Source organism: Heliangelus exortis, chromosome 8 (assembly GCF_036169615.1).
Source record: "Heliangelus exortis chromosome 8, bHelExo1.hap1, whole genome shotgun sequence".
Lineage (NCBI taxonomy): Eukaryota > Metazoa > Chordata > Aves > Apodiformes > Trochilidae > Heliangelus > Heliangelus exortis.
Window position 1 is genome coordinate 26,658,167 of NC_092429.1, and position 16,989 is coordinate 26,675,155.

Sequence of the window (16,989 nt, forward strand, 5' to 3'; positions counted from 1 at the left end):
AGAGCTTCATGGCATGTCTGTGCAGACAATCTTGTGTTGGAAAGTAGGGGAGGTTGGTGCTCATGAGTGTTTCTCTCCCTTCTGATCAATAGCCTTGTTTTTATCTTGCTTAGAAAGTCACAGAAAAAAAGAATATAAACCTTGTTGGGGTAGGAAATGTCATTTCCTGCATATTTAGACAATGCCTGCTATAGTGATATCTGCCCTTATTGTGGCCTTAAGGTACTGCTGCAGTATATGAGTTACAAACATTAAATAAGGAAGGCATAAAGCTTTTTTTTTTTATTTTATTTTGTTAAGATGGTAAATAACTGTGATTTCTAGTTGGTGCCCTGTTGTAAAAGACAAAATTAAATAAAAAACAAGGTTTGAAGAGTTTGCATTTGCTACAGATTAAAAATCGCCAAGTGTGCTTTTGGTAATATCAGAAGATGGGATTTAAGTGCTCTTAAAATCAATCATCAGAGAGTATTTTGGCTTGAAAGGGAACTTAAAGACCATGTTCTTACAGGTGATCTGCTCATACCTGCTGTGTGGCAGCTCCTCTGAGAGCTCTTTTTGACTGCAGGGAATTTTGCAAGTGTGTAGGGGGTGGATTATGGGTCCTTGGTGCTACTGCAGCACTTGAATCTCTGGTGACTTCCCTGGGTATCTGCACAATATACCCTTGCTTGTGTGTTTGGAGTGCAGCTGGGCTGGATATACCCAGTTTTCTTCTTTGTTGCTTTACTCCCAAACTTCATTGCAGAATTATCCCTTTGACGTCAAACCTGTTTGCCTTCCTCTTTTTAAGGAACATTGACGTTAATTTAACATAAATGGATTTTAAAAAAATATCTTTTAGGAGTTTTTAGCAGGGCTCTTTCAGCTGGCTCTGTTGTTGCAAATGTTGCCTAGGTTACTACTTCATTAAGTCACTTAAATATTTGGAGGCATCCATAACACTAGAGTGTGTTGGGACAAATGAGGATGACATTATTTTAAAACATCAGTTTCCTGACTCCTGTGCTTCAGTCACAAGATTTATCTCGGGCTGAACATTTTCATGTGGTGCTGTTTCCTATTTTTAAACAACAGGGAAAAAAAGGGAAGATAAGAGGAGCATAACTGTGACCTATTGACATGTTGTGAGATCATGAGTTCCTTCCAATTGATATTTATAGAATTTTAGAAAAAATAACTTTGATTTCATCATTTTCTGACATGTATGCCTTCTTAGTCCCAAGGTCACGGAGTTAAGTTCTCATCTGAACTATTGCAAAATCCTCTGTAAAGGCACACAGAAGTAATGGAAATTAAACTTGTATCTGCAAGGGAAAACCAAGTGAAAAGAAAAATTAATGCATTTTGGTTTGTGAACTTCTCACAAAGTCCTTTGTGTGTTTTGATACTATTCTATCTCGGAAATCCTTTAAAGAAGTGATCAGGAGGGAATAACGTTTGTTAATTCTCTTTAATGGAGTTTCAGAAGGTCACAAAACTGTAGAAAATCTCTTTTCCAAGAATCAGGATTGTTTTAAATGGGAGAGCAAGTTGGAGGGAGTATTGCAAGTAATGAGCTCTTGGAGGCAAAGGGGGTCTTTGCACTTAAATAAATGTAAAACCATGTCCTGGATTTAGATCTCTTATTATCTAAAGGAGTTTGTTTATTTAATTATTTATTACAACCCATTAAAAATTAGCTTTAATTCAGCAAACACTGGCAGGCACTTAGTTAAACACATTAATTCTGCAAGCTGTAGGAAAACGACACTGATTTCAGCAGATGTGCTGTGCATCTGGTGCAGATTTGCATAAGAACACATATTCTTCTCTGTTAGTTTCTGGCTTAATTAAAACTTGCAGGCACCTTTTCCCTTCCTTTAGGGCTGTGTCTGGATTCTTGGACATTAGTGGCTTAATTTAAAATCTTTCTCTGCTAAGATAATTAATTTGATTTACACAGCACTGCGCTTGGTGTTTTACAGAGGCTGTTTTGCTTGCCTTTTGAAATTTGTAGCCTGGACCAGAGAAGAAAGGAAGTAGCAAAGATGAAAAATGGCAAATGTGTTTAGAAATGGATGGTGGATTACATGGTAACTCATAATGAGAGAGAAGGGAATTGTGTGTGTTCTGTCCTTGCTTTCAGGGAGGCTTGAGAATCGAAATCAGTACAGTGGTGAGAGGGAGAGTTTACGAACCTGTGACTAAAAATGATCACCCATATCTTACACTTAATCCTGCCCAATGCTAGGCTTTCATTTAGCAGTCCAGCAGAACCTCTTAATCTCAGTTCTGTTCCCAATCTGGACGGCATGAAAAAAAGTATAAAAAATTATATCAGGTAAGCTATAGATACTGTACCATTAGTTCTGAGAAACCTCTGAGTAGCAAGGAGTTGAAGCAAGTTCTCTTGCATGGAGTTTCCTGGCTCTGTACTAGCATTGTTAATGTTCAGGCTGAGCAAGCTGAAAAACCTAAAAATTGATGTGGTATCCATTTTTTGGGATATCCTTCACAGCAGAACTTACAGTGACTGCATGGACTATAACAGCATAACCACATTTTTCCTCTTAAAATGCACATCTTTTGGAGTGAGAGGTTGGAGGAAATACAGATGGGGTTGGTACTGGAGGGATTTCTTGTTTGGTACTGGAGGGATTTATTTTCTGATACTGGAGGGATCTTCTTTTTTGATACTGGAGGGATTTCTTTTCTAGGGTTGCTACTTGAATGGCAGGTGGAGTTAAAAAACTGCCTCCTTTCTTCAGTTTCTCATTACTTGAGTCATTGGATTGGCTTGAGATAAAGAAAGGTAATTCACACCCTCATTTAGCTGACTCTGGTGCACTGATACCTGTCTCAACAAGATAGTGCTGACCAGTGCAGCATCTGTACTGTAACGGTTTGATTTGAGAGGATGTGTGAGCTGGAAAGGGAAGAAACAAGGTGCAAGTAGGTCAGGAAACTTGCCCAAGGACATACAAGCACCTTGGCAACAGAAGTCAGATCTCCTGAGTCCTCTACAGTGCTTGCGTGCTGTAAATTGTGTTTAGGGTATCTTTAGGCCTGCTACTTGGATCTTCTTGTGGCTATTAATAATCCTCTCCAATACCCTATTAGAGGTCAGATCTGTAGGTCAGCAGAGCAAGGTGCTCTCAGAGGAAAAAACTCATTCATGTGGTTACGTCTGCTTACTCATTTTTTTGGAATAAAGGTAAAGTCTTTTGACCTTCAAAATGTAATAAACTTGTCTCACTACTGTACTAGCAGGCTGAGCTGCTGGTATGAAGAAGTTTGGATAGCTGGCACCCATTAACTTTTGTTAATTTTTGGCTAGGGTCAGATTTTTGGCTAATTCATTATTGCCAAGTAACTAAGTCTTCACTGGAGTCTGGGGGAGGAAAATACATTGCTGGATTGACACTGGAAAGCTAGGGAGCAACAATTAAACCTCCTGAAGTTCTAATAGCTTTTCCATGGCTTTTGAGACCCTGTGCCACTGAGTGACAACTTGTTTTGTTGTTTTTGTTGGCTTTGCCAAGAGATTTGACTGATCCACAGTATTTTTCCATATTAGCTAGGTATGGTACCTCATTGTGCAGGGCAGTGCAGGCACTATGAAAGGAGACAAAAAGCTTTCTGAGATATATTTATTTAGATTATAAGGTTGTCCCTGAGGCTGTACAGCAAAGCTGCTGCCTTTTCTGGGTTTTTTAGGTTGCTTGAGTACACTGGAACATGTAAATCATGGACCAAAAACATAGTGTGTTTGTACTTAGGAAATCATTAGACTTCCCCAAAAAATAATACTGAGCATTTGCTGTTTTGAGGTACATTTATGTAATTACTTTCCATCTTTTTGTTCAGGATGGTGGGGTAGTTGATAGGTCTCTTGGAAAAGAAGTCTGGTAGAATGGAGTGGTATCATCAGAACAGGAATAGAGAGTGGTGGCAAAGGGAAATGGTGTTTAGGAAAAATAATAATAATAAAACCATTCTCTTAAACTTGATTTGAGATTAGCCTTCTAGATGGCACAGGTTGGCTTATGGGGTCTCTCTCTTGCTTTCTGGCAGTGCTTGTGTAGGATGTCAGAAGTGTGCAGTGATGGATTACCCCAAAGAATGGATTTCATTGCGGTTCTTCCGTAACTCTTTCCATTACCTGAGGCCTTGCTGAAGTTTTCAAAGAACCTAAACTTGGAGGGGATGAGTTTTGTATCCCATATAGTAAGGTGGCAAAAAAGTTCTATGGTCTTTCCATAAATATTTATGTCAGTTTTCTTTCTTGTGCCCTTGGCTTGTGATTCTTCCACTTAAAGAAGCATTTGTGGTGAGATTTGTAAGTAGTGGCAGAGCAGCATGAGCCAAGACTGTTTCAAACTCAACTATGCTCATTTTGATTCCAGTGGTTTCTAATTCCTCAATTTACAGCCATTAAATCATTATAACTATTAAATCAAATTAAGGAAGAAAGTTTTTTGTTTTTTTGGTTTTTGTTTTTTTTTTTTTTTTGTCAGCCTAGACAAGCTTTCTAGGTGGAAGTTAAGCAATTTCTGCTCTTTTTAAAACTTATTAATGTGGAAGTCAGGAATGTGAAGTAAGCAGCCTCTGTTCTCTGAAATGATGAATGTATAGGAGGAAAGAAGGATGATAAGAAGGAAACAAGTATTTTTTGATTGCAGCCCAGTGCTGGAAAAGGGTAGTATGCATGCTGTAAAAATGAAAATATATGTCTGAAACTTTGGTGGAAAAAAAAATAATTGGGTAATTATAGTTAAACAGCTAAGTGGTATGAAAAAGCTGTACTGGCACAGCTTAGTCTCTGCCATTTCTTTGTCAGAACACGTTGCTTTTTGTGCCTTAAAAATTAGAAAATAGAAAAACTGTCTGAAAATGCTGTATGGCTGTCGGTGATAAATGTAGGTTTAGTGTATGTGAATGTCAAAGGAATTTCAACAACTGTGACATCCAGCTCCTCTGAGGATCTGGATGTGAACTTACTGGTGTTGGATGTGGAAAACATTTAGCAGAAGGTGAATGAAGAACTTAAGCCAGCAAGAGGTGTTCACTGGTGGTGCAGGTAGCAAGGCATTTGAGGAAAAAGTTCTTGTAGCTCACTGTTTGAAATAATATTAGTAATCCTCACTTCTTTCCTTTTTGCCTTCTGTCAGGTGCCTGTTTGAGGTGCAGGTACACTTGTAAAAGGAGTGCTGGAAGTCTGAAGGGCTAAAAATTTAGTTAAAAGCAGCTGTATTTGAGTCTCCTGTGTGGAAAAGCAACCCTGGGCTGTTAGACTGAGCACTACTGGGACTCTTTGAGGTTAAGTGAACTGGGGTGATTGGTGAGGAAAGGAAGAATTCAGCAACCATTGTGAATGCCAGCTGCAGAATGTTACTGTTACTCAGTAGGTTTCTGGATAGATCAGCTATTTCTCCCTATTTCTTGCCAGGACCAGGGTGTGAGAAAGGGAGGAGGTGTTGGTTTTGTTGGAAGCAACTTGATACAGAGGCTGTGCTAGTCCTGAGGCATCACATAGGAAAGATTTTAGGGGTTTGGGGTGTTCTTTTTCTCTGGTTGAATTATCCTCCAAGGCAGGTGAAATGTTGGCTTCTGTGAGGGAAAGTATCTATCTATCTATCTATCTATCTATCTATCTATCTATAATTCTTCCCTTTATTATTAGCAGATAATAAACAATAAATATAAATCTGTTCCCCACCACATGCAGTTGGATTTGTTGCTTGGGGGCTGAGCAGTAGCTTTGAATTATCTGCATCTGATTCCAGAGCTCTGACAGTCTGCAATCTCCTTAATATTCTGAGGAGCCATCGTGGGCATTGTTCCTCTGCATTTTTTTTTCCCCTTTTGTATTCTTCAAACACATATTGCAATCTGAATGCTGTTTGTTTAGGATTGAAAGAAGTACTGGTTGGCTCTGTGCTTTTTCTGACAAGAGAGGGGAAGAGAGTGAATTGTATGGCTCTTTTTCCCCCTCTCTTGGTAGTACCAATGCAGCCTGAATTAGAAGCAACTTTTAAAACTGAAGAGTTATCTCCTGTTCATAGGAGTTCCTCTCAATATTAAGAGAGTAAAGGCACTTAAATTATTCACACGAAGAAAAAATCCTAAATAAACTTTTCTTAAGAAATCTCGAGACTTCTAGAGGAAAAAGAACTTTGCCTCTAAAGACTTTGAGCAGCTCTGCTCTGGATTCCCTGGCAAGAGTATTATTCCAGTGTAATGTAAAATAGCAAGATCTAGAGTAGCTCTGTAGCCCAAGGGCTGGCGTTTTTTACCATCCAGCTGTTTTCCAAATGATTTATTTCATTTTCCCACTTGGTTTCTTTGCCTCAGCCCTCGGTTTCAGTCTTGCTGCTCAAAGTACAGTGTGGGTGGCAAGACAGAGGAGGAACAGCTGCACTTAGCAGCCCCAATAAATTACTTTATTAGAACTGTGTCTGTGTTATTCTAATACCAAATGTCTTAGTCCATCTTGTAGATTCTCAACCAGATTGTTAGAATTTCCACTCTGCCTGTATCGAGTGGGGACAGACGTCTCTGACTCAGCCCCCCAGACAAATGGGGTTACAGTAAACTCTGTGCTGCTGCCAGGAGGTTTGTTAGGGCTTTGTCAGCAGCCAGAAATAACTTGTGCCTTTTTCCCTGCTTCTTGTATGTTGAGCATAACACACAGGAAGAAGGATGTGCTCTCCAACAGCTCAGAAGTATGAAGCACCTCGTTAGTGAAACGATGTAAAAATGTCCTTCTATTGTGTTTCTAGCTTGAGGATTTCATTTGGAAATGTAGGGGAATGGTGCAAATGTTACTTTGGGAAACAGCACAACCAGTGATAATCCTCCATCTCAAACCTGCAAGCTCTTTGGCATTCCTTGAAAGAGAGAAGACAAAATGCAAAATTTAATGTTTTTCAGGGTTTTTGATGAAGAACAGGCTTGTGAGTAGGGATTTGCCTTTTACTTGTTGTGAAGTAGCTTATATGTGGTATAACAAGATGAAAACCAATTTGTTGCTGCGTCTCCTAATTCATGGAGCTTTCTGGAATACCTGCAGTGGCCTGGGAGATGGAGCACAGAAATCCTGGGAGGCCAAACTCCAGGATCCACCTTACAGCTTCAAAGTCTTTAGGAAAAGTCTGGAGGAGGAGAAGGAGGTACCTGGAGAGGCCTTGCCGAGAGGCTGGCTTGCTCAGGAGGATGATTCCATTTGAAACATTGCATCTGGGCTTTGCTTTGAGGCTTCTCATCTTTTCATGTCTGCTGGTTAAATGTTTGCTGCTGTTTGCATTTGTCTGGTCTTTGGATCAAGAACATTGGCAAGTGTGCTGCAGAGCACTGGGGAATTGCCACTGGAGAAGCACTGCTACTTCTGAGAGCAGTAGGAAAAAACATTTCCTCCTCTGCATTTTTTAACTTCTTGTGTGCTTTATCTGCAGGTAGTTATTGTTCCAAACTAATCCTTGCCTGAAGTACACCTGTGTGGGTCTTAAGCACAATTTTGTCTGGTTTAGAAGCAGAGGCCAAACACTGGATTAGCATAATTCTAATTAATTTTGCAAAGGAAAGGCTAGAGAGGGAGCAATTTGTGAAGTCTTCTCAGCCTTACTTAAAAGTATTTCGCCAGAAAACTTTCACCTTTATTGTAAGTAAATGGACATTTTTCAGGCTGGTAGGCACAATGTATGCACTTCCATTTAAGTGTCTTTGCCATCATTTTTTTACCATCATATTTTTCCCCTCACTTCAAATACCAGCTGTATGTTCATAGTAGCTTGTAGTGGATAGAAGAAATGGGCTTCAATTTCATCTTTCCTCAGGTGTGACCCAGTCTTGAAGAAAAGAGCAAGTTGGAATTTATAAACATGTAGATAATGCATTTTCTAATGCAATATGTGGGTTGTTTTTTGTTTTTTTTTAACTGTTCTGCTTTTCATGGGAGTTCTATAGGTGAAGTGCTAGAATAAAACACAGCAGCTGGATGCTGTACATCCACTCCAAAAGTAAAGCAGAAAGAAAAATGCCAAGAGGGGTGGGCAAATGGGCAGTAGCCAAAAAAATCTGAACTTCTAATCCGTACCTTATTCTACTGTGATACTCCACAGGCAGCCTGAAAGCTGAGACTGAAGTACTTCAAGGGGGATGTGACAAATCCACCTGTCACTGTCACCAGGCAACTGATTTATCATCTTTGACAAGTAGAAAATTGCCTTGACTTGTCTGCAGGACAAGTAAAATTTAGTAGTAGTGGTGGAGTATTTTGAAAATTTTCATGATAATGTAAATCCTGTTATCTCTGCCAACCAATGGTAGGAAGTTCTGAACTGTAAAATAACATTAACTTTTGGGGGAAAAAAGAAGTCTAGTATTAACAGATAATTGGACATTTCCCCCCCCCTCAGTTCATTTTTAAATCTGGTTGCCTTTCAAAGACTGACACTTCTGTATCTTAGCCCTGTTTCCCTGGTAATTGAAGGAGATGTCTTTTAAAGGAAAAAAATGGCATGTAGCTAAATCACATCAAAACATACAAAGAAAGCAAAGTATACTTAATCTGACAAAACATCAGTGTTTAGGCTATAAGCTCATTATAAGTCTTATGTAGCAGGGATTTTTTCAAATTAATTTTTCTATATTACCATAATAAACACTTTAATAATATCCTTTCCTTCCCTCATATCCTCAGCAGCTGAATATTTTAGTTATCTGGTCTTTCCTAGCAGCCTTTGTCCCCATCATCCATGCATCGTTTGTTCACAAGAGTGCTTATAGGTATTGTGAGTTTAATTTCATGTCCTGGGTTATGCTGCCTCAGCAGTTTTTGTCAGTGCATTTATGAGATGATTTGGGATGTTTCCATGAAATACTCAAATATTGAGATTTCCTTTTTTATTTCTGATTTTATTTGATAGTAAAACAAACAAGCCAACAAACCTCAACAAACAAAACCCCACATCTCATTCTGTTTGAATCTTTCAAATGTATGAAAATAACTTGCAGTAGGTAGCATCTAACACCTTGAAAAACAAGCATGTAGGGCTTTGTTATGTTCATTATTTGCCTACAATAATTAGTGAAGCTTTGTGTGTTGCTGACTGCTGTAACAGAGGTTGGGGGAATCTACAAAGTAGGAGGAGGACACTAAAGTGTAGGAATTGGCAGGCATTAGGGATCTGTTGAGAACCCAACTACTTAAACCTTCTTAGAAGCTGGTGGGGTTTTGGATCTTTACACCACTTAGGTGTAGTCTTGCAGCTCAGTGTTCTGTTATTTCTTTTCTTCACTCAACACTTTGTGAGCTGCTCACTGGAAATGTCCAAACAATATCCATGGTCATAACCCTGATCCACTGGGCTCCTTCATCTGCATCCAGAACCTGCCTTAGTTACTGTCTCAGTTTTCCACAGCAGTCTCCTGCTCAGTACAACATCCACAATTACCCCATCTCTTTCAACACTCCTGCTTCCTGAGTTTCTTTCTTATCAGTAGCTTTGGATATTTGTCATCTTGCCTTGAGCATCTTTTTTGTGTCTTGCACTCTGCCAAACTAGTTGTCAGCAAGTAGAAGAGATGGAATCCCCCAGTTAAAGGTCTGGAAAGCTGCATATGGAAAGGCTAAATGAGCATTTGAAATCAAATGAAACCCTTCCCACAGCAAAATACTGGCTTAATCATGAATTCTAGTATGTAAACTGATTTTTTTCTAACCTGTCTTTTCCACCTTCATGTCTCCCCACCCTCTACTATATTTGGCCCTCCTGTTGTCTGCTGTTCGGGTGGGTGGGGGCACCCCTTTTTAAAAAATAAGATGCGTTAAGTGCAGTAGGTAAATTTACTGATCTAATAAAACTGCAGAAGAATAATTTAATATAGCTCTAAATCTCCTGTCAAAATGTGTAATAGAAATAACACAGTGATAAAATGGCATTTTTCAGTGATGACATTGGCACTGAGGATGGGCAGCAAAATTTAGTTATGCTTTTTTAATGGTTTTTGTTTCCTTTTTTCATTTTTTAAGCTTCTACTTGGGTGTTGGTAAGTGACAGAAATGCTGCTCTCTTCAGGCTTTTCGGTGGCAGCTTGTGAAGAAATTATGTATTCCCAGAACTGTGCTATTATAAAAATTGGGTGGGTAGAGGTTTGTGTGCAAATGAGGAAGTAAACAAAAAGACTTTGGAATTCCAGTCCCAAAGAGGAACAGGTTCATTGCTACAGGAAGAAATTGTTTCTAAGTTCTAAGAAACTTCTGAAAAATAGGAAGAAAAATAGCAACCCTTAAGCCTGTGGCCTGGTACGTGCTTTAAAAGAGTTCCAACATCAACGTGGATACAAGCAGTAAAGATGGAAGATGTGAGTTAAAACACTAATGAAAATACTGATAAGACCAGAAGAAACAGGTTTTACTGTGGAGATGAAATGCTTCTTGCATTTTAAGCAGTGCTAATGTTTTGTTTTGTTTCATTTTTTTTTTAAAGTATTTATAAGACAAAGATAAAGCAGTAGGAGACATGATAATTACATGAAACTTTACTTCTGGCATCTCACACCAAACAGTAAGAGTCAGGAGGTGTGATGAAAACAGGTTTTGCTAAACTTGAGCTGTCGTTGTTTCATTCTATTTTAGTTGTAATTTTGTCATAAAAAATCTGTGAAGGCATAAGGCATATATACATCCAAATATTGCAGCCTTTTAATCTTGTGCACTGTCCTGATGACAGACACTGCCTGCTGACTGCATCCCTCTGGATTATATTACATGCCTTGTTGGTTATTGTGTGGAGTTGAGGAATGTGTTTTAAAATGTAGCTTTTAAAATTATTTGTATTGTTTATTATTATATATGATTTTTAATATTTTATTTATTATTTGCATCTGGAATGCAGATAATAATATGGATTTTTTTAGCCTGGTCTAAAATATTAAGATGTTGATTTCAGTAATACTGACCCTCATTTTCTGTGGGAATGAAATATCTTTTTTTTTTTTTCTCTTTTTCTGACATGTAGAAATACCAGTGGCCACTGAAGACAAAAGCTGCTTGGATTTGAAAACTGACCATCAGCAAGCAGTGCTTTTTGCTTATTTTAAGGCATGCAACATGTAGTAATTCCATGCTTTTTGTCTCCTCAGTTTGTCTCAGTTTCCTCTGTGTTTACTCCAAATATATCCACAAATAAAAAAAAAAAACTTGTCTTCCTCTTGCAAACTCCACGCTTTTAGTAACACTGATGCTGTTGTTATCAGCAGGCTGAAGTTCACAGGGTGATGCTTAAGTGAGTAGAGTGTAAATGAATTAGTTTGTTACTATGCTCAAAGCTTTTTCTCAAGTGGGAAAATAAAATGCCCTATTAGAAGCTCAGTGAGCATCTGATCACCAACATCTGGTTTTAAAGATACATGATTAAAGAGCAGACTGATAGTGAGAGAAAGATGATGTGCATCATCTGCTGCTCTGCCTGAAATTGTCTGGATTCCATTCAGAAAACTTGGTTACCTGAGTTAAATTTTACTATAATTTACTTGTCCAGTTACAACTTTAAGCAAGATTTGGCAGCTGCCTTAGTTAATATACATGTGAGTGGTTTCTTCATGTCCTCATTTTTGCCCTGCAGCCTTGTTAATCTGATCCTTCTTGCAGATAGCATTATTAAATATGCAGGCTCGTTAGAAAAATGCCATTTTTATGATGCCTTCTTAATATAGTCTGTTTGTATCTACTTTCCCTTGTAAGTCTATGCAAGCCTGCCTTTTTTTCTTGTCTTTTTCACTTATTTCTCCCCACCTCGATTTCTTGTCAGCTGTGCTAGATGAACCAAGAGCAGGAACCCTGCAGTGTACTGTTGGGGCTCAAGACTTTAGTAGTGACTTATCTGAAGCCTTTCCTGAGTAATGGCTCTGTCAACATTTGCTGAAGTGGATAGATTTTGCTCCCATGGTTGCAGGGTGCCAGGTCCACTTCTCTGTTAACACCTTTGACTCTTTCCTTGCTGGTTTAAAAAAAAAATTAAGTCCATCAACAGTAAACTGTAACCAAGTCTACTGTCCCCTTTCTTAGGGACAGAAATGCATGTTTTAATCCTTTCTCCATTTGGACCTTATTTTGATTAAAGAAGGTAGAAAGGTCTTAATTGCTCTGGTGCTGCTTGATATAGGTGTATCATTTTTAATATGTAAAAGAACAATATTCTTCAAATTTAATTTGTGAGTCTTTTTTCCTCTCCTGTGAGCTAAGAGATTGGGGTATTTTCTCTCACATTTTTCTTCCTCTCTGAACTCTGTGTTTCTCAACACTAGAAGGTAACCAAATAAGTCAACAACTTATTTCAGGTTTACTTGCAGAGTGACAGTGCTGGGCTTCATGGAATCATTACCTGGAAATCTTTGTGTCCTCTTTTTAGGATTGACCCACTACCCCCAAGGTGTTCTGTCTCCCTGACCTTGAATAGTGTATATGTAGAGCATTTAACTTCTTCATGAAGCAAATGCAAATCTGCCAGACCCCCAGTTTCCAGCAAGAGCTTTTCACTCACTGCAGTTCCTTTATCATAAACACAGTAACTTCAGTTGTCCCCAAATTATGGTCCATCTGTCTCGGATTTACTAGAATAGTATCATGGTTTAAATAACATTCCCTCCATCTGTGGAAGGGAACATTTAGTATTTTATCTGCAGGAGGGACTGAGGAATGTTGGTACTTGAAAAGAGAAATGGCATTTGAGTGTGGACTTCTACCAGGAGCCCACCTGACTGTACCTGCTGCTTGAGAAGAAATACAAGGAAAAAATGAGTGAGTTGACTTTCAGGCTTAGATGAGAGTTACACCTCCTCTACCTCTTGAAAGGACATGTTTAGATTATTTATTTTCCTTATTTTGAGGTTTCTGTCTGAATTTTCACTTTTTCTTTAATGATCAAACATTTCTCCCAACTCCTGTTTCTTGAGCATTTTTTTTTCCCCAGGGGGAATAAGAAATGATAAGATGATTCAGGTAGGGGAGATGTTTGCATGCTGTACGATTTGGTTAGGTGTCCTTGATGAACCAAACCTGATGCTTTTTTAAGCTACCTGTGAGGCTGTATGAGTATGAAACTGACCTTTGTTTCAACTTGAGAAAAATTAAAACAGTCCTTGGTTTTTGTGCTGGTTTCACAGATGGTAAAAGCTGATCTTAAAAATTATTAATGATGATACAATATTAAGAATATTTAAGGGGGGGAAATTATCCTGCAGTGTAACCAGCATGAGTAAGCATGAAACTTTCTGTAGCTTTCAGTATCCTTTCTGCTGACAGTTTTTCTTGTTACAGTGATTTTTTTTTTTTTTTTTTTTTTTATATCTACTCTGCTGCTGGCGTGTAGCAACTGTGAGGAAACTTTTAAATGAGAATGGCTGTGAGTGTGTGGGGGGATTGAGAAGTTATTAATTCACAGCCACTTCCATGTACAGGAAAAAAATAGCTCACTCCCCCCTCCCAGTCCCCAGTCATTTCCCCCATCTCTTCACACTGCCAGATTCCTTTGCATCCTCCAGGTGTGGGCCAGTGCTGTCATCCTTACCAGCACAGCCAGTTTTGGGTCATCTGGTCAGCTTGAGAAGGCTGTAGGTCACTGTTTTAAGTCAGAGTTGATGCACATGCTCTGCTGCCTTGGAAAGCTGAAGTAGTTACCATCTTTTTTTCTCAGGACAGTGAAACAGAGCTCTGCGTGGGTGCTGCAGGCAGCTGCCATGAAGCTTTTTGAGTCAGGGACTCCTCTGTCATCCCTTCTGTCCCTTGCTCATCCTCAAAGTACCTCCTGAGGCACAGCCAGCCCTGCTAGGAGGAAAAGTACTAACCCTGGTCTTAGTGCTGGGCAAAAGGGGGGGTTAATTTTTCCTCCATTCATCAGTTTGCCACTCCCAGTGAAATGAGTAGTCTGCCCTTGCTGGATCACCTGTCTACCCGCCAAAGTTTAGGAATAGAAGGAAAAAGTAGTATGTGTACTGTCAAAGTAGCCACTAACCATTTGATTACAGGGTTAGAAAGAAAATTGTAAGACAAGAAAATCCAAGTGCAGATGACACATTAGTCTGAGATTCTCCCTCAGTTGCTTCAAATGTTGGTTGCTTTGGGAGCCCGGCAGAACGCTCCTCTGCTCCTCCTGTGTCTCCCTGGCTTTGGGATTCGTTCAGGTTTATAATTTCCTTGCTTCTATTGCTAAAATCACTGCTGAGGGCAGCCTTCTCCTTTAGGTTAAAATTAAATGGCCGAGTACTTACTACTTCTCAGCCCAGGCTGGGCTTTGGCACACTGGGAGCAGGATAGTTCTCTTGTGCTCTCACCTGGCACTAAAAGCAGGGTGAGCAGCCTTCCTTAATTTTCCCAGTTAATTTGTACATTAGTAAGACTTCCATCAGTTTCTTACATGTCACAGCACTTGTGGAGCTGTCTTTATTTCTCAGGGTTTGGGATTCCAGTTGTCCATAGCCCTTACACTTTTCTTCCCTTCCATCTCTCTGTAAGCATAACGTGAAGGTGAATTGTGACAGACACATGGCAGGTCTGACGTGTTCTGCATTTACTTTTTTTTTTTTTCCTTTTTTTCTTTTCCCTCTGAGCTTCTTTCCTTCCTTTCCCACCATGTCTTTTCAGTGGTTTTAGCCACTGTAATGTTTCTGCTATAATTAGCTCTGAGCATGACTGTTGTTATCTTTATGGAGTTTAAATTTTAAAGGATAGTCTGGAGGAAATCGTGCTCATTTGGCTGAGATCCATTTATTGTTCTAGCTGAGTGCCCAGGTTGGGGATCATAACACACAATGGACTTCTGAAAAGGTATCTGCTTGTCCTCATCAGGTCCTCAGGCTAGATAAAGGACCTGATGTACAGCTGAGAAGATATATTATAAACACACACACTATACGCACACTTTTTAATTTTGATTTCATCTGGATTTGCATCAATATAATTTTTCATATCTGGGTCCTGGGTGAAAGTAAGCTCAGAGTATTCTGCCTCACAATTGTCACAGCTATGTAAAGAAAATCTGAATTTTGACTTTTTTTCCTCAGTAGGGAACATGTCAGTTGTAGATTTTCCAGAGGCTGGGGCTTGAATGTATAGATGAAAGAATTTATCTGTGCTTTGAAGCTTGTGCCAGTTAAGGCTGAGATACTGGGTTAAGATGGGATGGTGAAAGCTCTGCTGTGGTGTTTCCCTGGGCTGCCATCACTTGTGCCTTTTTAATTCACAGAGTACACACATCCCTAAGGATTCTGTGCCACCTCTTTGGCCTGCAGCTGCTCATCTCTATTAATGAGCTATGCTACATTTTTTTTTATGTGTGTGCTATATTAGTTTTTAATCAGTGCTTAGCATGGGCTGACTCTTCACCCCTTTCACGCTTTTCCTTTTAGCATTACATAGGGGTGAATTTTGTCTCTGTTTAATAGTGTGGAATTGTAAAGAACAAAACCAAACCAAACAAAAAACAACTAAACAGGATATGGGATCATTTACTTTGACTTCACCTTGCACTGTCTTGCAAACAAATCAGCAGCTATGGCAGTGCCCTTCCCAGAACTGGGTGTGGTGGTTGAAATAAAACCTCAGGAGTACAGAGTCCTATTGTTTCAGGGCAGGCAGAAGGATGACTTCTGAAAGCTAAAATATGGTTTTGTTTGTTTGTTTATTAAATAGGAGGTATGTGCTGTTCTTACCACTTTTCCTCCAATCTTACTATTTTGTTGATTATCAAATAAAGTAGTTATACAGGAAGCCTTCAGGGCTGTTTTCTACAAGTTGAAGCTCACTTCGAGGTGTCTGCTCCAATTTAATTGAAGAACTTCAGCAAGTGGTAGTTTAGCTTTGAAATGTTCCTTTGCACTGAGGAGGGATTTTGTCTAAGCAGAAACTCCCTCGACTTTTGCTCCAGTATTTAATCTCGGAGAAATGTTCATATCCCTTTCTTTTCCTTGTCCCCATTGTTTTCTGCTCATGCTTAAAACTATTGTGAATTTGGTTTTTAGTTTCCAAGTCAGGATTTTCCTTGATGAATGCAGTGCCATGCAGGATTCAGCCTTGGACGTGAAACCCAGTCTAGATTTAGTGCCTGAATTGCAAGGATGACAAGAACGTCTCCTGGATCCCCAATTTAAATTTCTTGATGAGTAAAACTTATTAGCATTTTTTAACTGGCACCAGTCTCAGAGGGTTTGTAGACTAAATGCTTACGCATGCCCGAGTCTTGTGTTGTGACTTTCACCTGTGGATTTGGAAAAATTTGGAAAAATCTACAATTGACACATTCCCTACTGAGGAAGAGTTGAAAGTCAAAATTTCCAAATTTGTACCTGCACAGTTCCTATGTTCCTGTTGGAGAGCTTCTGTGTACTGAACAAAATAGCTGGATGTGGCACACAAGGACAAGGAGCTGAAAGCCTTTCAGACTGTCAGGTAGTTCCTCAGATCTCAGTGTGAGGCTCCTAAAGAGCACAGGATGGTGGTGCAGCAAAACTGAAGTTAAAAGGAACATCGTGCATAATTAAAGCATAATTTATGATTGTGACTTCCTTGTGCCAAATAAGTATGTGTGGGGACTGTCATCCTCAATTATACATGAAGTGGTCTTTGTGTTTATAGTTTTATTTACTCAAAACATTACTTGAGACTGAGGGTGTTTGAATGGAAGCTATTTTAGGGGTTTTTTTCTCCCTGAAAATATGGAGTGGAGCACACATTCCATGGTGTGCCAGGGGATATGAGCATAGCCCCAAGTGTGGCATTTCAGCTATCTCTTACTGATGTCAGTTCACATAAAGGAGCACTTGACAGTTTATAACAACGGTCTTCTTTTTTAAATTTCTGATTTTACTTAAAATCAGCATTGCTCAGTGTGGGATATGAAAAGGTGTTTTTTAAAGAGACCAGTTGTTACTCCTTTCATATCTGTCTTTTAAATATAACCTTGTGTGGCATTGCTTTTTTCTCTGTGTTTCCTTTTGGAGCAAATTTGA

General features: G+C 39.2%; 1 protein-coding gene across 3 annotated transcripts in view; it reads left to right on the forward strand.

Moving 5' to 3' along the window:
• Positions 1–16,989, forward strand: part of RASAL2 (RAS protein activator like 2) — a 176,191-nt gene that overhangs the window by 5,285 nt on the left and 153,917 nt on the right. The gene's annotated exons all lie outside the window — the stretch shown is intronic.